This window comes from Hemiscyllium ocellatum, chromosome 33, assembly GCF_020745735.1.
Source record: "Hemiscyllium ocellatum isolate sHemOce1 chromosome 33, sHemOce1.pat.X.cur, whole genome shotgun sequence".
Classification (NCBI taxonomy): domain Eukaryota; kingdom Metazoa; phylum Chordata; class Chondrichthyes; order Orectolobiformes; family Hemiscylliidae; genus Hemiscyllium; species Hemiscyllium ocellatum.
The window spans coordinates 18,414,394-18,433,056 of NC_083433.1; the positions used below are offsets into that span (position 1 = coordinate 18,414,394).

General features: G+C 43.7%; 1 long non-coding RNA gene across 1 annotated transcript; it reads left to right on the top strand.

The window, feature by feature from the left end:
- The first annotated feature begins 659 nt into the window (after positions 1 to 659).
- On the top strand, positions 660 to 10,848 carry LOC132831453 (uncharacterized). Its single transcript, XR_009646497.1, has 3 exons — positions 660 to 1,023; positions 2,040 to 2,152; positions 9,907 to 10,848. It is a non-coding gene; the product is annotated as an uncharacterized LOC132831453 (long non-coding RNA).
- Positions 10,849 to 18,663: the final 7,815 nt, after the last annotated feature.

Below are 18,663 nucleotides of genomic sequence, written 5' to 3' on the forward strand. Positions count from 1 at the left end.
TCTGGACCAATCTCATATTGTGGAAATGATCAATCTCAGTCTCTTTTAATCTCACTCTGTCTCTATTCCACAGTGTGGGAATGATCTCTGTCTCTCTCCCTCTATCTCCCTGTTCCGTACTGTAGGAATGATTGCTTACTGTCTTGCTCTCTCTCTCTAAGCCATAATATGAGAACATCTTGTATTTCTTTCTCTATTCTCCAGTGTGGGAATGATCTCGCTCTCTTCCTCTATAGTTCCACACTATAGGAATGATTGTCTCTCTCTCTCTCTCTCTCTCTTCATTCTGCAATATGGGAATCTCTCTCTCACACTGTCTCTCCCACCCCCTCTCTATTCCACACTGGGAATAATCTCTTTGTTCTCTCTCACTCTCATCCCATGTTTCAAATGTCATCTCTCTCCGTCTCCATCTCACACTCTGGGAATAATCTCTTTCTCCTTTTCTCTCACTCTAACTCTGTTCCACACTTTAGGAAAAATGTCCTTCTCTCTCTCTCTTCATCCCACTTTGGGAATAATCTCTTGTTCTCATTCTACAACCCAGGCTGCATATGTGATATCTCTCTCTGTCCCACACTGTGGGACCAAGTGACCCTCTTGACCCTCTTGACTATTGAGGGATGGGGAACCAGAGCGAGAGGGATGGAAGGTGAGGGAAATGCAATTAGGAGCAGGACTCAGGATTCCTGTGGAGTGGACTCAGTTGTCATTCCCTTGTCATTACCCCAGTGGGAATGAGAACTACAATCCAGAACAACAATTAATTCCAGGTGCTTCCTGTTCAGACAAAACTTCATTACCTTCAAGCTTCGGGCTGGTGGGGAGGAGCTCCCAATCCCCTTTCATCACTGCACATCCGAATATTTACAGGATATTCAGAACCTGCAGACCTAATGATTTGCTTTGTTTCCATCTGAACTAAAAAGGAACTGCAACCCACTTTAAACAAACAGTTTCCTTGTTTGTAAAACAGGCCCAGAGAGCGTGCGGAGTACTGCGGGAACAAAAGAACATTGTGAGGTTGGTGTCCGATTTCAAGGCTTACAATTGTGAGGGCATGTTTGGATATGTTACAGGATCAGATATCTGGGACACAGCCGGTGTACCTCAGTATGGTGTCAGACACACAGCCGGTGTACCTCAGAATAGCGTCAGACACATAGCCAGTGTACCTCAGAATAGGCATGGAGTCATAGAGATATTGCACCCAATGTGGGTGAAAATGTGCCCAGTGCAGGTGAAAGTGAGCCTCCTGTGGGTTAAAGTATACCTAGGGTGGGTGAAAGTGTACCCAATATGGGTTAAAGTGTGCCCAGTGCTGGTGAACATATGCCCAGTGCATGTGAACGCATGCCCAGTGCGGGTGAAAGTAGTCATCCTTGACCTATGAATGTTCCAGAGGGACATGATTTCGGGAACTCAGTCCTGGCAAGATTGACCAGTAGGTCAGCAGATGGTGTTTCCTGGAAGAGGGCTTCAAGTTTCTCAAAGTGCATTCCACAGGGTGTCATTGTGCAGTGGAAAACGTGGGTACGCTACACAAGTAGATAAGCGATTTGGTTCTTCAGCCTGTGAAAGATGACTCAGGAATTTCAGAATCTGAATAGTGTGGCTCAAAGATGGAGATATCCTTTCTGCAGGCAGTCACGGGAATCCGCCAGCATCCTTTGAGTAAATCTATCTTGGTAAACATAGGCAGCTTTACCTACCCAGTCTGTGCGACCTTCCAGCTGGGGTATTGGGTAGGTGTCAGCCTAGGCTGTTGCATTAATTTTGCAGTAGTCAATATAGATCCTTGCAAAATTGTTAAACTTGGGCATGGACACAACTGAGGAAACCTAGCTATTGCTGAAATAACTCCACAGAGGCCGGTATGCCATCACCAAGTCACTCTTTATTTACACGTGGAAAGTCCATCACACTCCCTCAGAGCCAGCTCTCAGAGTGAGCAGACTCCGTTCCTCCTCAGATGAGAAATCAGGGTGGCCTCCCTAATAAATTTCTGAGCTGCTAAATTTATTATTATTCATTCACAGGCTTGAGAAGACCATAGCAGTGCACTGGGATCTGCATCTTCAGTGAAGTCTCCTTTGAATGTTGACATCGACTGGCCAAATAATCCTGTCCACTTGACGTCAAAAAAAAATAAGTAAGGTTGAACATTTGTGAAGCAAAGGTTGACACTTGTTGAAGCACAGCCATGTTTGCATGGCTTGAGTCAGTGTTGCTTGTGGGATCTTGCTGTGCTGTGATTGCCAGCCACGTGTACGGGTAGCCAGCAGGCAGTGTTCAGCACGATCCCACAAATGACACTGGCCCAAATCAAGTTTCCTCTTGCTGATGGACAGGATCAGGATCACTTCGTCCCCTGGTCCCAATCTCTTCCCCCACTGCATCCTAATTCCAGACCTCTACTCTGGTGATCTATTCCTCATCCCACCCTACCCCACCCACTCAGGCTGCCCTCCCAAAATACACAATTTAAAGCAACACATAGTGTGCATGCAATTGTGTCAGCGAATGCAGTTACGGGATGAGGACATCTCTGGCCTTGTCAGCATTTATTACCCATCCTCCAGAGGGCAGTTAAGAGTTAACCATTTGGCTGTGGGTTGGAGTCACATGTAGACCAAACCAGGTAAGGACGAGAGTTTCCTTCCCTAAAGGACATTAGCGAACCAGATGGGTTTTCCCCAACAATGAGTTTCGCGATCATCATTGGACTCTTAATGCCTGACTTTGTTGATGGAATCAAACTTCACCTATCCAGCCATGATGGGATCCAAACTTGCACTCCCAGACCTGAGTTTCTGGATTAATATTCTAGCAGCGAAACCACTAGGCCAACACCTTCCCCTGTTGCTCCTAGATGGATGGCGGCACAGTGGCTCAGTGGTTAGCACTGTTGCTTTACAGAGTCAGGGACCTGGGTTCAATTTCCACCTCAGGCTGCAGTCTGTGTGGAGTTTGCACGTTCTCCCTATATCTGCATAGGTTTCCTCCAGGTGCTCTGGTTTCCTCCCACGTTCTGAAAGGTGTGCAGGTCAGGTGATATGGATGTGTTAAATTGCCCGTGTTGTTAGGTGTGGTGGGTTACAGTTTGGAGGGTTGGTGTGGATTGGTTGAACCAAAGGGCCTGTTTCCTCACTGTATGGAGTCATCAAGGATCCTTTTCATGGAAATTAAAAACAAAGTGCCGGGGGAACTGAAGAGGTCAGCAGCGTCTTTGGTGAAACACAGAGTTAACAATTGAGTTTATTCAGGTTGAGGACTCCTGTATCACCCATAAGTATTTCTGACCATTTCCACGGTTGGCCCTAGAATTATGATTATGGCAGATGAAGAACAGAAGGTACCACATACAATGGCGTCCCAACTGCAATGTTAGAGGAAAATGCCCTCTGAATACCTCCTGTGCAGTGCCTTTTGGGATGACCCACATTTTGGGAAAAATATCTGTATTTTCCGTTGTGAGATGTCCCTTCAAAAAGAAAAGAAAGAGGGCTGAGGAGATTTCTTTTGAACAAGGGCTAATTACTTTCATAATTATGACATCAATTGGTTCACAAAAATACGTCCAGGTGACCTGGGTCTGCTATGGGACCTGAGAGCAAAAAGTGAAGGGTAAATTGAAAGCAAATTGCAGTGGTATGGCAACAGCTTTTTAATTTGTTTCACAGTTCAGAACGTTTGGAATTTGTGCAAACAGAAACAAATGAGGCTCTCTTCAGATGGAACAGCTTTCTGTTTGGTTGATAGCTTTCATTGGTGGAGGGATCGAGTTTCGGAGCCATGAGGTCATGCTGCAGCTGTACAAAACTCTGGTGCAGTCGCACTTGGAGTACTGCGTGCAGTTCCGTCCACCGCATTATAGGAAGGATGTGGAAGCTTTTGGAAAAGATTCAGAGGAGATTTACTAGGATGTTGCCTACTATGGAGGGAGGGTCTTATGAGGAAAAGCTGAGGGACTTGAGGCTGTTTTCGTTAGAGAGAGGAAAAGCTGAGGGACTTGAGGCTGTTTTCGTTAGAGAGAAGAAGGTTGAGAGGTGACGTAATTGAGACATATAAGATCATCATAGGGTGGACAGTGAGAGCCTTTATCCTCAGATGGTGATGGCTAGCACTAGTGGACATAGCTTTAAATTGAGAGGGGATAGATACAGGATAGATGTCATAGTCATTTCTTTACTCAGAGAGTAATAAGTGCTTGGAACGCGCTGCCTGCAACAGTAGTAGACTTGCCAAATTTAAGGGCATTTAAATGGTCATTGGATAAACATATGGATAAGAATGGAATAGTGTAGGTTAGATGGGCTTCAGATTGTTTCTACAGGTTGGCGCAACATCAAGGGCCAAAGGGCCTGTACTGTGCTGTAATGTTCTATGTTTCTATGGTAGATCCTTGAATAGATCCTAATGTAGATCCAGGACTTTTAGAATACAGCGAAGACTGTGTTGCCATGCTTGTTACATGTTAGACTGGAAGAGGGATTATTGCGGTTGAATGTTGTCAGAGCCTACCAGACTGTTTAAAGGGGTCAGAGAGTTTGTACCATCAGGACTGAGTGAAGGGGGGGTGGTTCAAAGGCGAGTTCAGGATAAGTGACCTTGCATCAGAACTGAAGAAAGGTAGATATCACAAACCCCCTACAGTGCGGAACCATGTGCCCCAGCCTGCACATCCCTAGACAAGGGGCAATTTCCCATTGCCAATCCACCTAATTTTTGGAATGCAGGAGGAAACCCACGCAGATATGGGAAGAATGTGCAAACTCCACACAGTTGCCTGAAGCTGGAATCAAACCCAGGTCCCTGACACTGTGAGGCAGCAGTGCTAACCACTGAGCCACTCTGTAAGGTTGTTTAAGTCAGAGGAAAAACAGAAGGTAAGTTCCAAGATAGAGTGGAGTATGTGCAGAACTATGGTAACATTTGCCCGATTGTTAGTGAAAGTGTAATGAATGAGAGGAGGAGAATGCATTGATTATGAAGATGACAAAGAGAGTAGGACAGGAAATAGAGACAGGAAAAGCTGACTTAGGGCTTTGCAAATTAAATCACACAATGAAGTAGTCTCTGATCCAAATTTGGGAATTAAGAGCACGAAAAGTTGCCTGTGGAATGAGTCGTAGGGATAGATGTCCTAGGATGGATTGCCAATGTGATGGCTGCAGCTCCCTATCACATTTCCCCAACCCTTCAAGTAGCCCTGTCTCTACTGAAGAAAACAAAAGCTTAGTCTAGAACCTGATCATTAAATGGAGACCTTAACCATTTCTTTCATGGGATACAAGTGTTGTCTGCTGTTTATTTACCATTCCTACTTGCCCTTTGGAAGGTGGTGATAGCCTTGCCTGTGATGCACACATTGTGTGAAAAATTCAATTGCAAAATAAGAAGTTTGTACCATCTCATAATGTGCAGGTTCAGGACCCGCCAAGTGAAGGGGTGGAGCCTAGAACAGGTCCTGCAAGAATCTGCATTTTACAACAGCAACAGAGGCCTTTCAGCCCATCATAGTTGCATCCATTCCTTGGGAAAGCAATCCATTTATCTCCCCTTTATCTTTCTGCCCTGAAGCAAACGACACAAGTTCCTTTCCGTATAGCTGTGCTCCATCAGATCTGTCACCGCTCTGGTCAATATCCTTTACATTTTCTTCAAAAATTCCCAAAATGGACATAACGCTCCAAGTGAGATCTAACCAGTCTTTCGAAATTATCTGGAAGCTCTTGGAACCAAGCTCATGTTTTAAGAAATAACATGGATTATTCTGGCCTTTTGGAAGGAGGTGATTGGCTGGTTGTCTTCTGTCAAGTACACTTGACTGTCCTAACTGCTTTTTGTTCCAAATTGTCCAAAACTAGGAGGCCATGAACATAAGAATACCAAGAATCTATCCAATTGGAATTTCAGGAGGAACCTAGACAATGTTTACCATGGGATAGATTTGAGTTGAAGAGCAATGATGCATTAAGAGGAAATGAGATGAAAACATTAAGGAGAAAGGAAGAGAAGGTTCTGGAGATAGTGTGGGGGGGAGAGTTATATGGAGTTGATGGACCGAATGGCCTGTTTCCATAGATTTTGCAGATTCTAAATGATAGAAAAATCAGGTGAATTGGGGTATTCAATCTTACTGTTTGATTGTTCTTTTGACTCAACCCAAGTAACACAATATTTCACTGGTAATAGAAAGGGGAAAATAATCTTCATTAAATGTCCAAAGTGTGTGTGTGTGTGTATACGCGAGTGAGAGAGAGACTAAGAGAGAGAGTGTGTGTGTGTGTGAGAGAGTGTGTGTGCCAGAGAGAGAGAGAGAAAGTGTGTGTGTTCTTATCTGAGAGATGGATTTTGAAAGACCTTACATCACATCAGAATTTCAAAGGTATCTGCAGTAACAGGGTTGTTAATATTTAGAAAGATATTTCTATCATGTTCTGTATCTCCAGTAGAATACTCCACCAGTAAACCAAAATCCTGTAAATTCCTTCCCTCTATATTGGTGCCTTTTTAATGGCTCTGTTGAGCAATCCAGTCAGTCTGACTCCCGCACATTATACCCAGCAGTCTGCAATAAGTTGCTTCTAAGGCCAATCCAAATGCCTTTCAAAATCATTGACCATCCCTGCATTCACCACTCTCTTTGCCAGTGAGTTGAAGTATAGTTTACATCGACTCATACATAGAATTTATATACAGCATAGAAACAGACCTATTAGTCCAATCAGTCCATGCCAAACATAAATCCCAAGCTAAAATTCCCCACTGGCCTGCTCCTGGCCCATACCCCTCCAAACGTTTTCCTATTCGTGTACTTACCTAAGTACTTTTAGAACACTGTAACTATGTCCGCATCCACCACTTCCTCAGGACGTTCATTCTACACATGAACGACTCTGCGTAAAGAAGTTGCCCCTCATGTCTTTTTTAAATCTTTCTCCTCTCACTTTACAAATGTACCCTTTAGGCTTGAAATTCCCCATCCCAGCAAAAGACACCTACCACCCATCTATACTACAACGATCTCATAAACCTCCAAAAGGTCATCTCTCAATCTCCTACACCCCAGTGAGAAAAGTCCCAACCTATCCAGCCTTTCTTTATAACTCAAACCTTCCATACCTGGCAACACCCTGGTACATCTCTTCTGAAACCTCTCCAGCTTAATAATATCCTTCCTATAACTGAGCGACCAGAAATGGACATAGTATTCTAGATGAGGCTTCACCAGTGTCCTGTACAACCTCAACATAACATGACAACTCCTGTACTCAAAGGACTGAGCAACAAAGGTGAACATGCCAAATGCTTTATTAAACCACCCTGTCTACGTGTCATTCTGACATCTCATCAAAAAGCAGACTTTGATGGTAATCAGTAAGAAGGGTGGACCTAAAGAAAACCTGACATTCCACAAATGCAGCAGAACACCTCAGACAGATCCAGATGTGAGATTGGGTGCAGACTCGGCCCTATCTAATCAGATGTTTGGAATCTGCTGAGCCAATGATAGGAGATAAGAAACGTAAATGATAGAGGAACAACCAATCCAGACAAGGAGAATGGAGAGGTACACTTTGATCTGTTCTTCCATCAACATACCTTTGAGTGTCGATACTGCTTAGTGCCACAGTCCTGTGCACCTCTCATCAGAAAAACAAGAAAGGTTGATTCTTACGGAGCAATGGTTTAGATTTCATAGAATCTCTTTAGTGTGGAAACAGACCGTTTGGCGCAACTGACGGTCTGAAGAGTAACCCATCCCCCTACCCTACTATTTTACATTTCCCTGACTAATGCCCCTAACCTATACACCCCTGAACACTATAGGCAATTTAGCATGGCCAGTTATTCTAACCTGCATATCTTTGGACTGTGGGAAGAAACCCACGCAGACACAGGGAGAATGTGCAAACTCCACACAGATAGTCACCCCAGGCTGGAATCAAACCCAGGTCCCTGGTGCTGTGAGGCAGCAGTGCTAACCACTCTGCCGCCCTTGAAGTGCAGCCATGTTTATATGAGTTGAATCAATGTTGTTCATGGGATCTTGCTGAGCACTGATTTCCTGGTGTGTAAACATGGTCAGGTGTAACAGGCATTCAGTGCTTAGTAAAATCCCACAAACAACACTGACTCAAACCATGGCCTCGTTTGGTCTTATTGGTGGAAAGGATCGGGACATCGCTTGCCCCAATCCTAATCTTTTCCCCACCCCATCCACATTCCACATTCCCCCCACTCCACCCCACACCATCCTAACACTGAAACCTTCCAACCACACCCCCAATCACTCAGGCCACATAAGAAACTGTTTAGTACACATGCCTTTATTGGTCAGTGCATTGAGTATAGGACTTGGGAGGTCATATTGTGTTTGTACAGGACATTGATTCGGCCACTTTTGGAATACTACAATCAGTTCTGGTCTCCCTGCTATTGGTCAGAATTGTGAAACTTGAAAGTGTTCAGAACAGACTTACAAGGACTTTGCCAGGGTCAGAGGGCTTCAGCTGCAAGGAGAGGCTGAAAAGGCTGGGGTTGTTGCCCTAGGAGCATTGGAGGCTGAGGGGTGACCTTGTAGAGGTTTATAAAATCATGAGGGGCATGGATAGGGTGAATACTCAAGGTCTTTTCCCTGGGGTGGGGTAGTCCAAAAATAAGGGGTATAGGTTTAAGGTGAGAGGGGAAAGATACAAAAGGGACCTGAGGGGGATCTTTTTCACACAGAGGGTGGTGCGTGTGTGGAGTGAGCTGCCAGAGGAAGTGCTGGAGGCTGCTACAATCACAATTTTTAAAAGGATCTCGATGGGTATATCAATTGGAAAGGTTTAGAGGTATATGGGCAAAATGCTGGCAAATGGCCCCAGATTAGTGTAGAATATCTGGTCAGCATAGACGAGTTGGACCAAAAGATCTGTTTCCATGCTGTGTATCTCTATGACTTGATGACTTTATCACAACCACAAAATTTGCCCGTGTCCAATTTAAAGCAACACATAGCATGATATAGGACAATCAGCAAATGCAGCCTTTTTCTTATTAATTCATGGGATAAGGGCATCGCTGGCCAGGCATTTATTGCCCATCCCTAATTGCTCAGAGGGCAGTTAAGAGTGAACTACATATCTATGGGTCTGGAGTCATATGTAGGCCAGACCAGGTAAGGATGGCAGATTTCATTCCTAAAGGGTATTGGTGAACCAGCTGGAAGTTTACAAAACCATTAGAATAGCTTTCACTTCATTCCAGACTTTTTAACATTGAATTCAAATTTCGCCATCTGCCACGGTGTGTATCAAAGCCATATCTTCCAACAATTAGCTGGGGTTTGGGATTATAAGGCCAGTGACATGAGCACATTTTGCTTAGGGTGGTAGTTTCAATAGAGTGTCACAGATTCATACAGCTTGGAACCAAACCCTTCAGTCCAACCAGTCCATGCCGACCTTAATCCCAAACTACCTAGTCCCATCTGCCTGCAATTGGCCATATCTCTCCAAATGTTTCTTATTCATGTACTTGTCTAAATGTCTTTTAAATGTAGGAACTATATCCGCATCCAACACTTCCTCTGGAAGTTCATTCCTCATATGCACCATTCTCTGTGTAAAAAAAAAATTGCCCCTCATGTCTTCCTTTAATCTTTCTCCTCTCAACTTAAAAATATGCCCCCTAGTCTTGAAATCCCCCTCCCTAGGCAAAAGATAACTGCCAATATCTATACCCCTCATGATTCTATAAACCTCTTTCAGGTTATCCCTCAGCCTCCGATGCTCCAGTGAAAAAAATCCCAGCTTAACGGGCCTCTTCTTATAACCCAAATCCTCCATTCCTGGCAACATCCTGGTAAATCCTTTCTGAACCCTCTCCAGCTTAATACTATCCTTTCTATAACAGGGCGAGCAGAGCTGGACACATACTCCTGAAGAGGCCTCACCAATGTCCTGTACAACCTCAACATGATGTCCCAACTCCTATACTCAAGGGTCTGAGCAATGAAGGCAAGCATGCTAAATGCCTTCTTCACCAACCTGTCTACAGTGGAACCTCAATTGTCCGGACAAGACTGTTGGGGAGTATTTCGTTCGGATAATCGATTGTTTGGATAACCGGAAACAAACGGTAATTGATGAATGTTGGTTATCTGAACACTTCTCGGTTCTCCAACAATGCACGCCATAATGCCATTTAACCGATAACTGATCTATCGTAACTAAGCAATAATATGAGTGCTGGGGTTCTCGAATATTGCTCGATTATCTGGCAATGCATGCCATAATGCCATTTAACTGATAAATGAATGCTGAATTGCCGTTTTTTATGGGAATTTGAGATCTTGTTTGGATAATCCGAAATTTGGATAATTGATGTTCGGATAATCAAGGCTCTACTGTATACGTGATGCAAATTTCGAAGCATCGTGTACCTGAACTCCTAGGCCTCTCTGTTCTACAACACTACCCAAAGGCCCTACTTTTGACTGGATAAATCCTGGCTGCTGTGGACATTTCTCCTGTCAGCCTTAGAGGGCAGGTGCAGCCTTGCTTTTCACCTCTGATGGTGCGATGTTCTGTCAGAATTGGCACCCTCTGTTCCTCATTCAAGTCTCTGCCTGGAGGCGTGCTTGAACACTTCTGTCTCAGTGACAACAGTGCTCTTCACTGAATCAAGGAAGGAACTGCCAAAACATTATAGTGTAGATTTCCCAGCCTAGATGCAGCTGGCAATCTCAGTACAAATGTTACTTAATGTTGTGCTCAATTTCCAAATTGAATTTAATGTCCATGTATCCACTCAAACTAATTTACAAGATCACAAATTTAAGATCTTCCATGAAACAATGCCTTCAGGCATTGTATTAAATGTAATTGTGTTTATTTTTTAAACTTGCTGTAAAGTAAATTGTTTGCTCTGTTTAAAAGTGATAAGCGACTGTAGTTTTATTAATAAAATGAAAAGTGGATGTCTCGTCCACCACCTGTCATTAAAAATCTTCTGAATCATTTACTAGTTTCATTAAGGTCACCCACAGTCAGTTTTTTTAGCAAATTAATTATCATTCAATACTTAAAACCTATAAACTGAGTGCACTTGGGGCTAATATTACATTTTAAGAGCTTTCTCAAAGGGCTTCAAATGGATACAAGTTGCTATAGTGATTGATTTGGTCTAGTGGCATTTCCTGCATTGTGGACTGGCCAGGTTCCAGCTCAAGGGATTGTGAAAGGTTGATTTCACCGTAGAGCCATGATATCAACATGAAAGGATGCTGTCTAATCTATGCAGAACTTTGGTAGACAAGACTTCAGGCAAGCTTCCTCAATCTCTTCTGGTTCCCAGACCTCAAAATCATTCAGCTCCCAGATGAGCTGATTCCTCTTAGTTATTCACCTTGGGATATAGGAGAAGATGGAGGCCAGTTGACCCATTGAGTCTGCTCCAACTTTCAATGTGATCATAGCTGATCTGATAATCCTCCAACTCCATTTTCCTGACTTTATTCCCTTGAATTTATGACCCTTGATTCTCTTGACTGATTAAAATAAACTGTTCAACTCAGCCTTGACTCTACTCAATGAACCGGTCTCTAGAACTCACTTAGATAAAGAAAGGAGAGGCAATTGCCTCATGCTATTATTGCTGGACTATTAATCCAGAGACCCAGGCAATGTTGTGGGAACTTGGGTTCAAATCTCGCCATGGGCAGAAATGTGGTTGACTCTTAACTCCCCTCTGGGTAATTATGGGTGGGCAATAAATGCTGGCCCAGTCACATCCCATGAATGAACTTTTAAAAGAATTAATTTTTTAAAAATTCCACTGATTCACTATCGCCAGAGAGAAGAAATTCCTCCTTATCTCTGCCTTAAATAGGTGACACCTCACTCAGAGATTGTGCCCTCTGGTCCCAGGGAAAATGGCCTCTGTGCCTCTATTCTGTCAAGCCCCCTCAGAATCTTACATGTTTCAATAAGGTCACCTCTCACTCTTCCATATTCCAACGAGTATAAACCCAGCCTACACAACCTCTCATCATCATCATCAGGAAATTCCACCCCCCTTCCACCCTACCACCCTTGCATAAACTGCATCATCCACCCACATTTCCGTCACATTCAAACGGACCCCACCACCAGGGATATATTTCCCTTCCCACTCCTTTCCACTTTCCGCAAAGACAGTTCCCTCCATGACTACCTGGTCAGGTCCACGCCCCCCAACAACCCAGCCTCCCCTCCTGGCACCTTGCCCTGCCACCACAGGAATTGCAAAACCTGCGTCCACACCACTGCCCCCCCTCCCGCCACCTCCGCACCCTACCTCCTACACCTCCATCCAAGATCCCAAAGGAGCCTTCAACATTCTACAAAGTTTCACCTGCACATTCACCAATATCATTTATTGTATCCGTTGCTACCGATGCGGTCTCCTCTACATTGGGGAGACCGGTCACCTTCGTGCAGAGCGCTTTAAGGAACATCTCCGGGGCACCCGTACCAATCAACCCCACCACCCTGTGGCCCAACATTTCAACTCCCCCTCCCACTCTACCAAGGATATGCCTGGAGGAAGAGCGTCTCATCTTCTGCCCCGGAACACTTCAACCCCAGGGCATCAATGTGGACTTCACCAGTTTCCTTATTTCTCCTCACTCCACCTTGTCTCAGCTCAGCACCATCCTCATGACCTGTCCCACCTGTCAGTCTCCCTTCCCACCTATCCGCTCCACCCTCCTCTCTGATCTATCATCTTCATCCCCACCTCCATCCACCTTTTGTACTCTTGGCTACCTTCTCCCCAGCCCCACACCCGCCCATTTATCTCTCCACCCTTCAGGCTCTCTGCCTGTATTCCTGATGAAGGGCTCCTGCCCGAAACATTGATTTTCCTGCTCCTCACATGCTGCCTGACCTGCTGTGCTTTTCCAGCACCACTCTAATCTAGACTCTGATCTCCAGCATCTGCAGTACCCACTTCTGCCTTTGTTTTTACTTTACCTGCAATGCAGGTGTTCAAACTGGATGTTCTCAAAAGCTATGGCCCTCGTGGCACTCTACTCTGCACATGAGACTGTCCAGGCGCAAAGATATACAGAATAATATTGCAGCAGTTTTTAAGTTTTCTGTTTTTGTATTGCTGAAGGATAAGACAGACATCTCTCCAAGAGACGATTTTCTACTGAAGGGATAGGGGGTGAAGAATAGCCAACCCCTGCATTATCTCTTTTTATTAAGTCTCTTCATGTTTGAAGCTTCCCTGATGTTCCAGATGTGATGTTTCATGGGTTTCAGAGTACTTGGCCAGTCACTGAATTTGCATCAACAGTTTTTTTTTGTCAAAGCCCTCTTTTAAAAGGAAAAACACAATTTTGGAATGAACAGTAAGATATGTCTATAAATACTTCGGCGTTACTGATCTGTTGTCATAGTAACACACAAGGCAGACAATATACAGGCCGCCCAACCTCACCAGGCCTTATCATCTATAAACTCCACTCACGCCTCCTCTTATTTATCTTTATCTCTTTCAACAAAATCCTCCATTTCCTTCTCTCCCATATTCTTCTCCAACCTCTCCTCCAAAGCATCTACACTATTCATCTTAACCATTTCCTGAATTCCTAATTTTCAGTACTCCGTGGGCAACAATGTATGTTCTGAATAAAAACCAAAGGAACTGCGGATGCCGTAATCCAAAACCAGTTTGCTGGAAAAGCTCAGCAGGTCTGGCAGCTTCTGTGGAGAGAGAGTTAGCATTTTGGGTCGAGCTTTGAGGAAGCGAGCTGAGATTTTCCGGCAATTTCTGTTTTTGTTTGTGGGTGCATTTTCTGAATCCTCTATTGCTGACAATCTTTCGTAGATGGCTTCAACTGATGCTCTTCCCCATAACAGGAAATGCTTTCTCCTTCTCTGCATCACAGTAATGACCTCTCCTAAGTAACACCTTCAGGCTCGTCGTTCAAGAGAGAAAGATTCCAGCTAGCTGTCAGTGATAAAATACTTCCATCATGTGCTGTTGAATGAGGGTTTAATGCACTGTCTCAAAGCCCTCTTACACTCTTTGGAGATTGATTCAGAGACAGCAAACAATGGCATAGGATCTTTGAACATCCTATTTATAGAGGGGCAATATTGGAATGGGAGTGGTGTCCTGAGTGTTGCCAGTGGATTCTTAAAAAACTTCTTCCTGGAGATCATGAGAAATAGGAGTGGGACTCGACCATTCTGCCCATCAAGTATACACCACTATTCAATAGGATTATAATCGTTGACTCCCTAGTTGCCAATCAAAATGCTTTCTAAACTTAGCCTTGAATATATTCAATGACTCAGCCTCCATTTTGTTTCATGTGGATGAGACTTTCAGAGGCAATGAACCTCCTGAGGGAAGACATTCCTCTTTATTTCCATCTTAAATAGGAATATCCTTTACGTTTAAACAATACTCACTAACTCTAGATTTCCCACATGAGGAAACACCTTTCAGCCCCTACCCCGTCAAGGTCCCTCAGCTTCTGACATGGTTCATTTAGATCACCACTCATTCTAAACTCCAATGAGCCAAGGCCCAACTTGCAGAGAGAAATTTGGGAGAGAAATCGTGGTTAGCAATGTTTCACCTGTTTCTGGGCCCTGCACTTAAATAGGGATGGTTAGTAATTATGCAGATGACACCAAAATTGGTGGCCTGGTGAACAGTGAAGAAGGTTATCCAAGATTACAAAGCGACTTTGATCAATTGGGTCAATTGGCTGAGGAGTGGCAGACGGAGTTTAATTTGAATAAATGTGAGTTATTGCATTTTGATAAAACAAGACTTACATAACTAAAAGTCAGGTCTTCTATAGTGTTGTAGAACAGAGAGACCTATAGATTTCAGGACACAATTCTTTGAAGTTTGTGTCAAATGTAGACAGATAGGTGAAGAAAGCGTTTAGCATGCTTGCCTTCATTGCTCAGACCTTGAGTATAGGAGTTGGAACGTCATGTTGAGATTCTACAGGACATTGGTGAGGCCTCTTCTGGAGTACTGTATCCAGTTCTGGTCTCCCTGCTATAGGAAGGATATTATTAAGAAGGAGAGGGTTCAGGAAAGATTTACCAGGACATTGCCATGATTGGAAGGTTTGAGTTATAAGGAGGGGCTGCATGGGCTAGGACATTTTTCACTGGGGCACAGGAGGTTGAGGAGAAACCTTATAAAGAGTTATAAAAGTATGAGAGGTAATGGCAGGTGTCTTTTCCCTAGGGTGAGGGATTTCAAGACTGGGGGCATATTTTTAAGGTGAGAGGAGAAAGATTTAGAAAGGACATGAGGGGCAACATTTTTACACAGAGTGTGGTTCATGCGTGAAATGAACTTCCTGAGAAAGTAGTGAATGTGGGTACAGTTACAACATTTAAAAGACATTTGGATAAATCCAAAAATGTGGTGCTGGAAAAGAACAACCAATCTGGCAGCATCCGAGGAGCAGGAGAGTCAATTGTTCAAGCATATGATTCATAAGCTCTTCATCAGTCAACCCACATTCCTGATTAAGAGCTTATGCTCAAAACATCAACTCTCCTGCTCCTCGGATGCTGCCTGACCTGCTGTGCTTTTCCAGCACCACACATTTTGACTCTGATCTCCAGCATCTGCAGTCCTCACTTTCTCCCATCTGGTTAAGTCCAGGAAAAGGAAATGTTTGGAGGGATATAGGCCAAGTGCAGGCAGGAGCAAGTTTAGTTTGGGATTATAATCAGCATGGATTGGTTGAACCAAAAGGTGTGTTTCTGCGCTGTATGACTCTATTAGTTTAGTGCTTTGGGCATACTGGCGATGTCACTGCCCTAGTGATCAAGGCCTCCCTACATGGATTCAAATCCCACAGCGGCAGATGGTTGCAATTTGAATGAAAATCTGGAGAAAAAAATAATGGCAATTGTTGATTGTCATAAACCCCAGCCAGTTGACTAACCTCCTTAAGGAAGAGAAATTTGCCATCCTTATTTGGTCTGATGTACTTGTGACTCTAGACCCACAGCGATGTGATTGACTTTTAACTGCCTTCTGGCAATTAAGGATGGGAAATAAATGCTAGCCTAGCAAAAGCCACATCCCATGGCTAAAAATAAACTTATGTCAGTGTCGTCTTTATGAATGTCTGTGAGATTAGTTCCATTCCAATGCACTTAATAGTAAATATCTTTGCAACTAATCCACAATCAGCAGCTAAATTGAATTGGAAAACATACTCGAAAGAACTAACTTTATCTTATTTAGTTGAAATAAGATAAAATCATTGTTGCTGTGACATTACAACAAATTCAGGTCTAAATGTGTATTATAATAATAATTAACTTTGTTAAATGTTCTTGTCTTTTATTTTTAAATCTTACATCCTATGCTGTGTCTGGTTCATTTCAGTTTCTGGTCAATGGTACTTATCAATTTCCTTGGGGGTTACCGGCAACCAGAAACTGAACTGGACCAGCCTATAATTATGTGGCTGCAAGAGCAGTTCAGAAGCTAAGATGTCTGCAGTGAGTAGCTCACCTCCAGTCTCCCAATTGCTTGTCCACCATCTACAAGGCACAAGTCAGGAGTGTGACGGAATACTCCCCACTTGCCTGGATGAGTGCAGCCCCAATAATGTGCCAAGTGGCTTGACACCATCCATGTCAAAACAGCCCACTCGATGGGCAACCCATCCACCACCTTCAATATTCAGTCCTGTCACGGCAGAAACATTGGATATGATGTGTCTTTAATCATGTGGCTTGAAAGCCACACTATGAATTTGGTCAGACTGCTCAAGGAGAAGTCAAAATTAAGAACTGTGTACAGGCTTAGACTTCAAAGTAACACAACTTACTATACATTAATACGAAGCACTGCTGTACATAGTATTATCCCTGGCTTTAATCTTATAATTACATTTAATAAGGACTAATGCATATTCTTTATATGTTCATGTCCATTGCTTTCAAGGATCTTTAAAGTTCCAACATGTAGACAGAAATTGATGGAAAAGCCCAGCAGGTCTGGCAGTATCTGTGGAGAGAACTCAGAACTAAGGGTCACTGGATCTGAAACGTTAATTCTGTTTTCTCTCCACAGATGCTGCCAGACCTGCTGAGCTGTTCCATCAATTTCTGTTTGAGTTTGTGATTTCCAGCATCTGCCATTCTTTTGGCTTTTCTTTAAAGTTCTAGTCTAATGTGTGTAGTGTTGTTTATCATTTTTGTACGCTGTCCACATTGTGGTATTTATGCCCAATGATGTGCAATTCCATGACGTCATTACAAGGTTCCTCCAGGGTCCTGAAGCCCTTACAACAATGATGTGCACCATCCTCAAGACTGAAGCAAATCAGCAAGGTCGCTTCCACTATTACCTAGAAGGCAAGGGAAGCAGGTACATGAGAGCACCACCTGCTGTATGTTCCCCTCAAAGCCATGTACCATCCTGCCTTTGAATTATACTGCTATACCTTCACAGTCGCTGGGTCAAGTCCTGGAATTCCTTTCCTAAAAGCATTGTGAATGTTCCTAAACTCAAAGGACTGCGACACCACAGGAAGTTAACTAACTCACCACTGTCATAATGAAGGATCAGTACCCCAAAGCACTAGGGATTTTAAAAAAACTTTTAATTCCAAAACATGTTTCTATAAAAACTGGAGACAACAAAAAAAAGCTGCAGATTTATAATCAGTGCTGTCCGGCCAAGTCCTTTTGGCCAGTATCCTGTCACTAAGTCACCCTTTATTTCCATGTGCATGTTACATTGGCCATGACCAGTCAGCTCAGAGTCAATACCTGAAGTCAGGAGACTCTCTGAATCCCCTGGTTATATCTGTCAGCCAGGGCTCCTTTGTAGGCCCAAGGTAACCACCTCAAACAAGGAACTTGTAGTCAATAAGATTGACCTGGTTCTGGTCAATACAGGGACACATGGAATGTCTCAGCTGTGGAGTGTTGGGGAAGCTTTGAACAGGGAGAGGGAGATGTAAACAGGAAGAGATCACAAAGAAATTCGTCTTCTCAGAAGAAAGCGACACCTTACAAACAATTTTCATGTGGTTCCCTTCCAGAAATACAAATGACCTGTCTGAAACCCTGGTTTGTGTGTGGTAACTGAAGAAGGTGTGCTAGTGAATTGAGCCACCCAAGAGTGCAAGCCTGGATTCAGCACTAGTGTGCTTTGAAAACCACAGCTGAAGAACCAGCCAGTGGTCACCCCTCCATTGTATGTAAAAGGACTCTCTTGCTCTAAGTGCTAGAAGCCACCCAAACATAGAACATAGAAAAATACAGCGCAGTACAGGCCCTTTGGCCCTCGATGTTGCGCCGACCGAAGCCTACCTAACCCACACTAGCCCAATAACCTCCATATGCTTATCCAATGCCCGCTTAAATGACAATAAAGAGGGAGAGTCCACCACTGTTACTGCAGGGCATTCCATGAACTCACAACCCGCTCAGTAAACAGCAAGGCAATCAAATGAAACAGGGCAACAGAAGGATTTGCTCACCTTCTGTGTTCCATCCAACCAATGTTAAAAAAAAGAACCAAAGGTTTGCAACTAACCAGCACAAGTCAAGAATCTCATCTCTCTAACTACTAGTGTTCCACAATTTAGCCATCACAGACAACACAAAGAGATTG